At 49.8% G+C, this 11348-nt stretch overlaps 1 long non-coding RNA gene across 1 annotated transcript in view; it reads right to left on the bottom strand.

Moving 5' to 3' along the window:
* Nucleotides 1–6487: 6487 nt before the first annotated feature.
* LOC112116602 overlaps nucleotides 6488–11348 on the bottom strand; it is an 11905-nt gene continuing 7044 nt past the window's right edge. The window contains exons 2-3 of the long non-coding RNA XR_002908918.1: nucleotides 8014–8074; nucleotides 6488–6542 (exon numbers count right to left, since the gene is read on the bottom strand). This is a non-coding gene — a long non-coding RNA (uncharacterized LOC112116602). The remainder of the gene's footprint in view (nucleotides 6543–8013; nucleotides 8075–11348) is intronic.

Consider the following 11348-nt stretch of genomic DNA (forward strand, 5'->3'; position numbering starts at 1 on the left):
CGGTCCAGGAAACCTTACACTGCTTGCCAGAGCAAAAGCCTTTAGTCGTAGAAATGATGTAGCGTGCCGAGCACGAGCGGCCTTTGAAATGTGCTGGGTTTGTCAAAGCAAAACAAATTAAGCACCCGGTCCTGCTTTCCCCACAACAGTGATGTTTGTACACATGTAGCAGTGGATTTGGGCAGAATTTAGGCACAGCTGGAATTAAGGGCGGGGGGAGAAGCTGCACAGCCCCAAGGGCAGGGGGGAAAGGGGGACTCTGCCTCCTAAATCCTTCCCCATGTTGCACCGCGGGGCCCACTGCTGGCTGGGAGATGGGGTGCAGAGCTGTGGCGCAACCTGCTGCCCACTCCCCACCCAGTTGTCCCCAGAGCGCCTTATCAGAGGAGCAGCCCCGGCACTCTCTGGAACACAGGGTCTGTGATGCTGGAGAATCCATCACCAATGGGGCAGGGGCACCCTCATGATTGCATGAAGCAAAGGCACACTGACGCCAGTAAGTATCCCCGCAGAAGCCCATTGACCTTGAGTAAGGCCTCAGCTGAGCATAAAAATGCTCTGACTTAGCAAATATTTGGCTTTAGGCCAGACCTCTGCCACGCGTCCTGCACTTTAGAAGCGAAAGCTGAAGTGGAAGCAGAGAATGCTGAGTAACAGTCTTTTCTATTGAGGGCTCCGTGTTAATCTGAAAAAACGGACCTAGGCTTGGGAGAAGGCGGTCGTTTTCGTAATAATATTGACACCTAACATCCGTTTATTTTGCAGCATTTGTTTTTGGTTTTATCGCTTTACATGTTCACAGTTGTGCAGAATTATGGAAGGATCAGACAATGGGGGGGGCAGACAGTAATCATTTAATGACAGTAGCTGCTGCAGGTCAGAAAGTTAAAGTTTTATAACCAGTAAACCACAAATTGTCAGCATCACATGTCAAAATATACACAGTCAGTATCCTTCAATCGAACGCTGCATTCTCAAGCAGCATTTCACTTACTTTGCCTCTCAGTTTGTTTTGATTATTATCAGTGGAAATATTTTTCCATCCATTTGTGTGTGTGGTGAAATTGACGTTTACCAATTAGAAATCGAATCCATCCAAGCCTAAATATAACTAAAGCACAACGTTTAGACTTGGTGTTTGCTTAGTACACCACAACTACTTGCAGTGCATTGAGAAAGCAATTCAGCTCCTCCCCCCTCCCATCCCCATTCTATAAGATTTTTTTTTTCACCGAAGTCTATAATTAGTGCAGTATTTTGTAACTTATTTCCTGCTGTTTGTGGTGACTGTTTCAGATCCTGCTGTATAAGTTACATGGAGACAATAGTTGAAGCTGTGTTCTTTGGTTTAAATAAAACCCCAGTGATCCTGGCTTTTAAACACTTGTTTGTCTGAAATCCACTTTAGCAACACATTCTTTTCCTCCCCTTTGCTGAGCAAAGTAAAGGTAAAATATACTTTTCATCGTAAAACAAGCAAACGGATAGTCCACATTTGGAGAGCGCTGGCTTTGTTTTGTAAAGATGGTGTTTCTTCAATTCATGATGATTCGTACGATTTATTGGTACTGCAGTCGTGCCTATGGACACCGATAATGAATCAGGACCCCATGGTGCTAGCAGCTGTACAAATGCATGACAAAAATATGATCTTTTCCCCTAAGACTTTACAGTCTAAAAACTGCAATCAGTATTAAAACCTAGGCCTAGTTCTCTTACTCTAAGGCCTCTTTACAACACTAGAAAGGCTGCTCGTGGAGAATATCCCCTCCTGGCACAGCAATGGCACAATGGTGCTACACTGAATCCCCTCAGCATAGGGCTGTACTGGGAATGGAAGAGGGGGAAGGAGGGGATCTGGCACATTTGACACCCCAGTTGCTCCTGGATGCCCATCACCTATAAGGGGCTGTGGCCAGCCCTAAAGTAAGGGCTTATTGACACAAGGAAGGAAGGTAGGTTGTGAAGTCAAAGTGCAGTGGCTATTCGGGGTTAGCTCTCCATGTGGACTTTTATTCCGCAATAGCTCTTGTGGAACAGTTTATTCCACAATAGCTTTCCGGTCAATTTCCCCAGGTAGACAAGCCTGTAGTCCGTGCAGTGTCAGTTAAGCGGGTGCATAAGACTTTGTAGTATCAGGGCCTTAATATAGATGGGTTGGAGGGGGCAAGGCCTAGCTCAGGCTGCTGAACAAACTTGCTCCTGCCGCTGGTGGTCTTTAAACGTGCCAGCTGCCAAATTGCAAAGCCAGCAGAGATCTGTGCCAGGGCTCCCCCTTTGAAATGGTCTGTGGTGTGTTAGGTAAGATATTAATTATACAGTATTTATATAATGTACTAACTTCATGGAGATGCACTATCAAAATGTAAACAATTAGAGCACAGAAAAAAAAACTCAACAAGTGCCGGCGGCCTGCTCGGCCTCTTTCATGTTTTTTTATTGTCTCTCAGAGATGGTGCAACCATGTGGCTTGCCAGGGAACAGCCCTGGGGTAATGGTTATGGAACATTTAGATTAGCTGCAAGAAACCCACTTCACCAGTAGATGGAGGTGATGCCTCATTTTTAATAGCAGCTCCCTCACCTTGGGTGGTGGTTATATGACTATGGCTGGATTGCCATAAATATATCAAATGCTGTCAGGAGCGGGGCGGGTTAGCTGTCAGCTGTGTGTGTCACCTTGGGCTGAAGACTGCCCTATAATCTGGATAATCACCTCGGTGCTGAGCCCATAGTTCAGTTTTCAAAGAGCAAAACATTCACAATTTACCCGTTTTTCACTTTAACATAAAAGAGCAAATTTCAAAGCAGATTTGGTTTTAACAGCCTGTTAGCCTTGAATGTTCTGAGCCCTTTTGAAATATCACACATACAGAATGGGAAGAGACTGTCTAGGAAGGAGTACGGCAGAAAGGGATCTAGGGGTTATAGTGGACCACAAGCTAAATATGAGTCAACAGTGTGATGCTGTTGCAAAAAAAGCAAACATGATTCTGGGATGTATTAACAGGTGTGTTGTGAGCAAGACACGAGAAGTCATTCTTCCGCTCTACTCTGCTCTGGTTAGGCCTCAGCTGGAGTATTGTGTCCAGTTCTGGGCACCGCATTTCAAGAAAGATGTGGAGAAATTGGAAAGGGTCCAGAGAAGAGCAACAAGAATGATTAAAGGTCTTGAGAACATGACCTATGAAGGAAGGCTGAAAGAATTGGGTTTGTTTAGTTTGGAAAAGAGAAGACTGAGAGGGGACATGATAGCAGTTTTCAGGTATCTAAAAGGGTGTCATAAGGAGGAGGGAGAAAACTTGTTCACCTTAGCCTCTAAGGATAGAACAAGAAGCAATGGGCTTAAACTGTAGCAAGGGAGGTCTAGGTTGGACATTAGGAAAAAGTTCCTAACTGTCAGGGTGGTTAAACACTGGAATAAATTGCCTAGGGAGGTTGTGGAATCTCCATCTCTGGAGATATTTAAGAGTAGGTTAGATAAATGTCTATCAGGGATGGTCTAGACAGTATTTGGTCCTGCCATGCGGGCAGGGGACTGGACTCGATGACCTCTCGAGGTCCCTTCCAGTCCTAGAATCTATGAATCTATGAATCTCTGACTGACAGATCCATCACAGACCATGATGTCTGGATTTCCAAAGGAGCTGCTCAGGCTGAGTGTTTCCTTAGGAGCCGTGTGAGTGCCGGAAGGAGGAGGAACCAGTAACTGAACAGGGGGAAAGAGAACACATGCAAAAATCAAAGGCAGCCTAATCCAGTGGTCTAAGCACAGCACTGAGCAGCAGGATCGCTTGGGTGAATCCCTGGATCCTTCCACGGTCTCTGGCAAGCACCCAGCTATATAAATTGGGGATAACAATATTCACCCGTCCCATAACCTTTCAGGGACAGTGCACAGTCACTCCATCTGCATAGGAACCCAGGGAAGGTCTGCGCTGCAGAAATCCATGGGCTAAATTCAGTCTTGGTGTAATTGGTGATACCTCCCTTGGCTCTGATGGAGCTTACGCCATTATTATTTGTATTATGGTAGAGGCCCTGGCTGAGATCAGGGCCCCATTGTGCTAGGTGCTGTACGTGCACATAGCAATAGACAATCCCAGCCCTGAAGAGCTAACAAGCAGACAAAGGGTGGGAGGGGAACCAGAGGCATAGGGATGTGAGGTGACATGACCAAGGTCACACAGTAAGTCAGAGCCAGAACACAGATCACCCGGCTCCCAGTCCAGTGCTCATTCCAATGGCCCGCATTAAATTTGCTCCACTATTAGTACAGAGCTTTGAAAATGTTACAAGCTAATTATTAGTAAAAGGAGGGAAGTGACAGCTCCGTGCAGATGGTGGTGGGGAGGGGGGGGGGGGAAGCTTGACTGTGGTCAATAAACAGAGTCTGTCTTTTTAGTACTAAAACAACTTTATTTGGATGAAACATCCTCAGCACCAGGTGCATTTTTTCCCGATTGATCCTCTTCTCCTTCACACTACCCAGCACCTGGGCGAAGGCAGGAAACACAAATGTGGCCTCCATTGGCTCCTCAGAAGTTATTCTTTATCCTTCTCTTTTTTCTTCTTGTCGCCATGGTGACCCTAGGGGATAAGTTAAAGAGAAACAAGAGGGTGTGTCAGGGCCTAGGCAGCTGATGTGTATTTCCTCGTCCCTCTCTCCTGCTCACTCTCACGGGATCTGCATGGATAAACACCGAACTACAGTCATCCTCGGCTAGAACCAATGGGCTTGCATCACCCACTAGTCAAATTTTACCCTGATACAGACACACGACTTCCACGGACACACAACTTCGATGGGAGTGGCATGGATGAGTCCAATGGCAGAACTGAGCCCACTGGAGTTATGACGGGAAGAATGATTGTGGCACATCATCTTTTGATGGCTACGTTACCCAGACCACAAGGTTTCCTGGGAGGTTGGATGGGCTTCTGAGACCAGTGGATAGCTGTTTACATGGCATGGCTAGCTGTCATTCAGGCATCCTTTATAACAGGAGGCTTTTGGGGATGCCATTCCCCAGGGCTTCTAAGAGCAAAAACATCACACAATTCCGAAGAGTGTCTGGTGCATTGTGGGGGAAGTGGATCTCCGATCTGGCAGCCAGTCAGAAAACCTCAGGGGCGGAGCCTCTTTTCCAGCGGCTCACAAGATTCCAAGATTGCGGATGTGTTGTGAGCATTCACACTGGGTACCAGAGGCAGAATGGGGCTTGCGCTTGGAGCTGGTTCTCAGCAGCTCCTGTAGCAGATCTGACTTACCCATGGGGGTATTTTCAAAGTCACCCCGCTCTGAACTCTTCTCATGCCCTTTAGTGGCCACCCCATGCACACCCCACCTCCAGGAAAGGGAAGAAGAAAAGTCCCCAGAACCACCTGCAAACTCCGGCTGTAGCACTAACATGGTAGCAGCAGGGCTTCCTTGCGGTGCACCCATGTGATTTTGTTACTCCTTCCCCAGACTGGCACGGCCAGCAGAGGCTGGTCTCTCAGAAGGAGTGAGGAGGAAAGGAAAGAATTTACACTGCCACCGCAGTGACCAGACCCAGGCTGGACAAGGATGTTCTAATCTAAAGCAAAGGAAAAACAACCCCGCCCAGTAGATCAGCTAGGCATTGATCAGTTCCTGCTTACCTCTTCAGAATCACTGTCGGAGCTGCTGCTGCTGTCAGATTCATCTCCCTCTCCCTAAGGGGCACAGAAGAAAGGGTTCATGACTACAATGGTGATAGCACCACTGCACTGGGAACAAAGCTTCCCAGCCAGGGTCAATGTCTCTCCGGAGGCATCCTGGCTCATCTCCTGCTGGCAGATTGGGTGGAGGAAGAGAGATCACTTGCATTTTGTTTTGTTGCTTTTACAACAATGTTAACTCTCACTTCCTCTGTTCCCGGTGAGCGCCTCGGCAAGGAGGAGATGGGGCAATGATCAGACAGCCTGTCTGACTCTCCCCTCCCCGAGCAATGGTTTTCATGCTCAGTACTAGCTGTAACACACACAGTGCCACCATCCTAGGAGATGGGAAATCAAACACGCACAGAGATTCAGAGCACCTAAGGCCCAAAGTCTGCTCATAGAATTGCACCCGGGACTATCACAGCATCCGATTGCCCAATGAGCACCAGGGACGTGCAAGCAGCCTGAGCGCTGGGCTGGCGGAACCTTCGTCACGCACGAACCCAACCCACAATGGCACTCGCAGCTTGCACTGGAGGGGACGCTGGGGGAGGAACATTTTCCGAAATTGAGTCAAAGAGGTTGGAATTTGTTATTCCTTAATGGCTCTGAGGTACTGAAATGGCAGCTTTAGTCACACCGCAGCGATGGGGAATCCAAAATGCGCAGACAACACACGGAACGTGGGAATTCTCCACTAGTTCCTCACCTTTTTTTCTTTCTTCTTCTTTTTCTTGTCTTTCTTGTCTCCGTCTTTCTTGTCTTTCTCCTTCTCTTCCTTCTTGTCTTTCTCCTTCTCTTCCTTCTTGTCTTTCTCCTTCTCTTTGCCCTGATCCTTCTTGTCTTCTCTTCCGAACACTGAGGAGGAGAATGAGTGGACAGATCAGTTGGCACTCCCCACCGGCTCTAGAGGGAGCTCAGCCTGCGTGCCAGGTGTTACACATCGAAGCACAAGGTAGAAAGGGATGAAAGGATGAGGCGCGCTAGGGACCCCCAATCCTGCACCACTGACAGCAGGGTGCCTGGCTTCCACGTGACTCCAGCCCAGTAAAGGCCAAGAGGGGACATGGGCCTCATTACCATGAGGCGGGATTGTGTTTAAGAACATCATTGAGTTGATAAGTACAGCACAGGCCACCAACATGACCCAGCACCCTCCCACTAAACCCAACAACCGGAATGAGGCCATAGAATGGCAGCCAGCCGGAGACGAGGCTGTGGCATGCCACAGGCAGAGAACAGGAGGGACTGAGGCCCACCAGTGCTCAAGGCCCCTGCAATGGCAAGGAAATGATTAAGTGAGATAAACCCAGATAACCCTGGCAAGTGACCCGTACCCGCATGCTGCAGAGGAAGGTGAAAACCCTCCAAGGTCACTGACAATCTGACCTGGGGGGAAATTCCTTCCTGACCCCACACATGGCAATCAGTTAGACCCTGGGCATGTGAGCAAGAACCAGCCAGCCAAGCTCCTGAGAGACACAATGCCTGGGACCACCTTAGAGCCTTCGCCCACCCCACCAATGTCCCATCTCCAGCCATGCCCGGCCCTGCTGCTTCAGAAGAAGAATAAAAAAAAAAAAAAAAAAAAAAAACACTCTTCCAGAATACACTAAGGGGTTAAAAAAAATCCCTTCCTGACCCCTGCGGTGGCTGTCTGAAACCGGGAAGCATGAAGTAAGCCCTGCCCCCCACCATCCCAACAACCTCACACATGCCCCTTCTCTGTGCAACACCCTCCTAGCGTATTCACAAAGGAGGGAGAAGGGAGGCAGAGAACTGAGTCTTGAAGCCATTCACTGCAGAGGCCAGTGCCTAGCACTTGAGCCTCCTTCCACAACACCTCCATTTGCACCAGAACACGATCCCCTGTGCAGTGCGCAAGCCCTCAGAGGAGCAAGACGTTCTGCTCGCCCTCTGTGGCAAGAGAGTTGGGAAGACCAGAGGGAGTGGGAGGCCAACATGAGAGTAGAGATGTATGTGAAATGTTCCAAGCCTGGGCAACAGGGAGGAGAGTGGGATATTTCCGGAAGAAGGACAAGGGAAGAGCTTGTGGAGGATGAAAAAAGGAACTGGCAGTGGGTCTTCCCAAATGAGAGTTTAGATAGCCACCTAGCTGCTCCCTTCGGTGACTACAGCATAGGGTTACGTGCAGTTAGCAATGGGACAAGTGTCTAGCACCGTGTGAGTGTGAGGACTGATGGGACTCTGGGCCCGAAGCAGGTAGGATGGAGAGAGAGAGTTCGCTTCCACAACACCCCTTTATCCCACATCGTGCTCACGACTCAATTCTGCTGTGGTTTCCCTGCCCGGATGCAAAGCCACTCACTCTTTAAGATGGAAGACATTCTGCAGCAGCTACCTGGCTCTCGCACGTCGATTCAGAACACCTAGAAAAGAGACATCCCCAGACCAGGATAGGGTTAGAGAGAGAAGTTACAATACTATGTGATTTTCAGTATTGATCTGAGCTTTGCAGCATTAAAACGACTGTTCCTGGGTCCCCAACACTCACCTTTCTGCTTTCCTTTAACCTGCAGGTTAAGGATGAGCCCTGAATGTTTTAACACCTTCCAGAATGGTTCTTTTCCTGGGTTAATGGAAACCCTCTGCATACAGCCTTAATGAGACCATTCCTGTTTCAACAATGAGGGTAAATTAACTAGTGGAACAACTCACCTAGGGCTGTGGCAGATTCTCCATCACTGAAAGTCTTTAAATCACGTCTGGATGGCCTTCGAAAAGATCTGCTCCAGCCCAGCCAGAAGGCATGGACTTAATGCAGGAATTAGCACTCGGGGGAGGTTCTCTAGTCTGTGTTATGCAGGATGTCAGACTAGGTGATCACAACAGTCCCCTCTGGCCTTAAAATCAATGAGTTTCTGAGTGTGAAGGGTGAGACTAGTTGTTTGGAGGTCCCCAAGGGGTACAGCATTACAGCGTCACTCGGAGTGAGTTACTGTCATATCAGTCACCTGGGAAGTGGGTGCAGCGAGCAGACTGAGCCAGTCAGAGTCCTCCCTTTCTCACACCTCCCATACAGCCGCATATTGTATCCACAGAGAATGGAAACCGCTCTTGGTGATCAAACAGGAAAGGCCCAAAGTTGCTGCGCTGAGCATGTACACCTGGGAGTCACCCATATTGCACCTCACAAGTCTCCACTCGCTTGGGAAAGGTCAGTCCTGCTAGATCTCCAGGAGCGGGGCATACCCCCCTCACCCTGGTGAACGTGATCCGATCTCAGTGTCACGCACTTCGCCGGGCCGGTTTGCTTTCATGCTCGATTGCCGTGCATTTGACTGTGTGGGTGGAGGCGGAGATGAAAGCTATAGACATTCTAACCCATTTCCAAAGCCAGGTCCGGTTTGGCCAGTTCTAGCCTGAGCTCATTCTCGTGCTCACCCCTCTTTCTGCAAAATCATTTTAAAAAGGCTGCAGTCACCTCGCCAGACGATTGGGTTATACAGTGGGTGAGCAGACAGCGACAATAAGCATGTAATTGCAAATTGCAGTTTTCCCTTGAGGCTGAGGGTATGTCTACACTACGAGGGTAATTCGATTTTACTTAAATCGAATATGTGGAATCGATATTGCAAAGTCGAACGTGTGTGTCCACACTAAGGACACACTAAGGACAGTAATTCGACTTTGTGAGTCCACACTAACGGGGCGAGCGTCGATATTGGAAGCGGTGCACTGTGGGCAGCTATCCCACAGTTCCCGCAGTCCCCGCTGCCCATCGGAATTCTGGGTCGAGCCGCCAATGCCTTCTGGGTAAAAAAAATTTGTCGTCATCCGTCCGTCACTAACGCCCTCCCTCCCTCCATGAAAGCGCCGGCGGGAAATCAGTTCGCGCACTTTTCTGGTCAGTGACAGCGCGGACGCCACAGCACTGCGATCATGGATCACGCTGCGACCATCGCTGCACTTGTGGCCGTTCTCAACACCTCGCAGCTTATCATACACCTTTCCCTGAGGCAGATGCAGAGAAATCGGGCGAGGAGGCTACGGCACCGCCGTGAGAGCCTGAAGTCGGAGAGTGGCACAGAGCTGTCAGAAACCACGAGCCCCAGCGCCCAGGACATGACGTTGGCAATGGGGCATGTGGATTTTGTTGAACGGCGATTCTGGGCCCGGGAAACAAGCACGGACTGGTGGGACCGTATAGTGCTTCAGGTCTGGGATGAATCCCAGTGGCTGCGAAACTTTCGCATGCGGAAGGGGACTTTCCTCGAACTTTGTGAGTTGCTGTCCCCTGCCCTGAAGCGCAAGGACACCCGCATGCGAGCAGCCCTGACTGTCCAGAAGCGAGTGGCCATAGCCCTCTGGAAGCTTGCAACGCCGGACAGCTACCGGTCAGTCGCGAACCACTTTGGTGTGGGCAAATCTACCGTGGGGGTTATTGTCATGCAAGTAGCCAAGGCAATCGTCAAGGTACTGCTCCCAAAGGTAGTGACCCTGGGAAACGCGCAGGTCATCATAGATGGCTTTGCCGCGATGGGATTCCCAAACTGCGGTGGGGCTATAGATGGGACTCACATCCCTATCCTGGGACCGGACCACCAGGCCAGCCAGTACATCAATAGAAAGGGCTACTTTTCAATGGTGCTGCAAGCACTGGTGGACCATCGGGGACGGTTTACAAACATCTACGTCGGATGGCCGGGCAAGGTTCATGACGCTCGCGTGTTCAGGAACTCTGGTCTGTTTAGACGGCTGCAGGAAGGTATTTACTTCCCAGACCACAAAATAACTCTTGGGGATGTGGAGATGCCTACAGTCATCCTCGGGGACCCAGCCTACCCGCTAATGCCCTGGCTCATGAAGCCCTATACTGGCGCCCTGGACACAGAAAAAGAACTGTTCAACTACCGTCTGAGCAAGTGCAGAATGGTGGTGGAGTGTGCTTTTGGCCGTCTCAAAGGGAGATGGAGAAGCTTACTCACTCGCTGTGATCTCAGCGAAACCAATATCCCCATCGTTATTGCAGCTTGCTGTGTGCTCCACAACCTGTGTGAGAGCAAGGGGGAGACCTTTATGGCGGGGTGGGAGCTAGAGGCAAATAGCCTGGCTGCTGATTACGTCCAGCCAGACAGCCGGGCCATTAGAAGATCCCAGCGGGACGCCCTGTGCATCCGGGAGGCTTTGAAAGCTAGGTTCCTGAGTGAGCAGGGCAACCAGTGACTTTTCAGTTTGTGGACAGAAAAGCTGAACCTGCCCCCGTTTCTTTACCCAGTTCATTTTGACTATCCTCTCCAGTTACATACAACCTTCACCCCCTTCCCCTTCCCAAAAAATAAAATCATTTCGATTTTTTAATGAACACCGTTGTCTGTATTGCTGTTTTCGCGGGAATATTTTAAACCGGGGACGCAGACTGTGGCGGGGGGCGGGTTCAGTGTTCTGATGCAAATGATACTTCTAAACTCCCGGAATGACAGGCTCCGCACTGGTGGACTGGTTATTTCAATGGAGCCTGCCAGCACTCCTGGGGGGGACTGTGTGTATGTGTCGGCTATGTGACTTTCTGGCAGGGGGGGGTAGGGTTACAGATCCCCTGCTGCGTGGATCTGTGAGCCAGGATAAGGACCGCTGCATAAGATCTGTAACTGCCCTCCCCCGCCACAAAGTCACAGAGCCGACACATACACACAGTCCCCC

This window comes from Terrapene carolina, unplaced genomic scaffold (genome assembly GCF_002925995.2).
Source record: "Terrapene carolina triunguis isolate 2854851 unplaced genomic scaffold, T_m_triunguis-2.0 Scaffold629, whole genome shotgun sequence".
Taxonomy (NCBI): domain Eukaryota; kingdom Metazoa; phylum Chordata; order Testudines; family Emydidae; genus Terrapene; species Terrapene triunguis.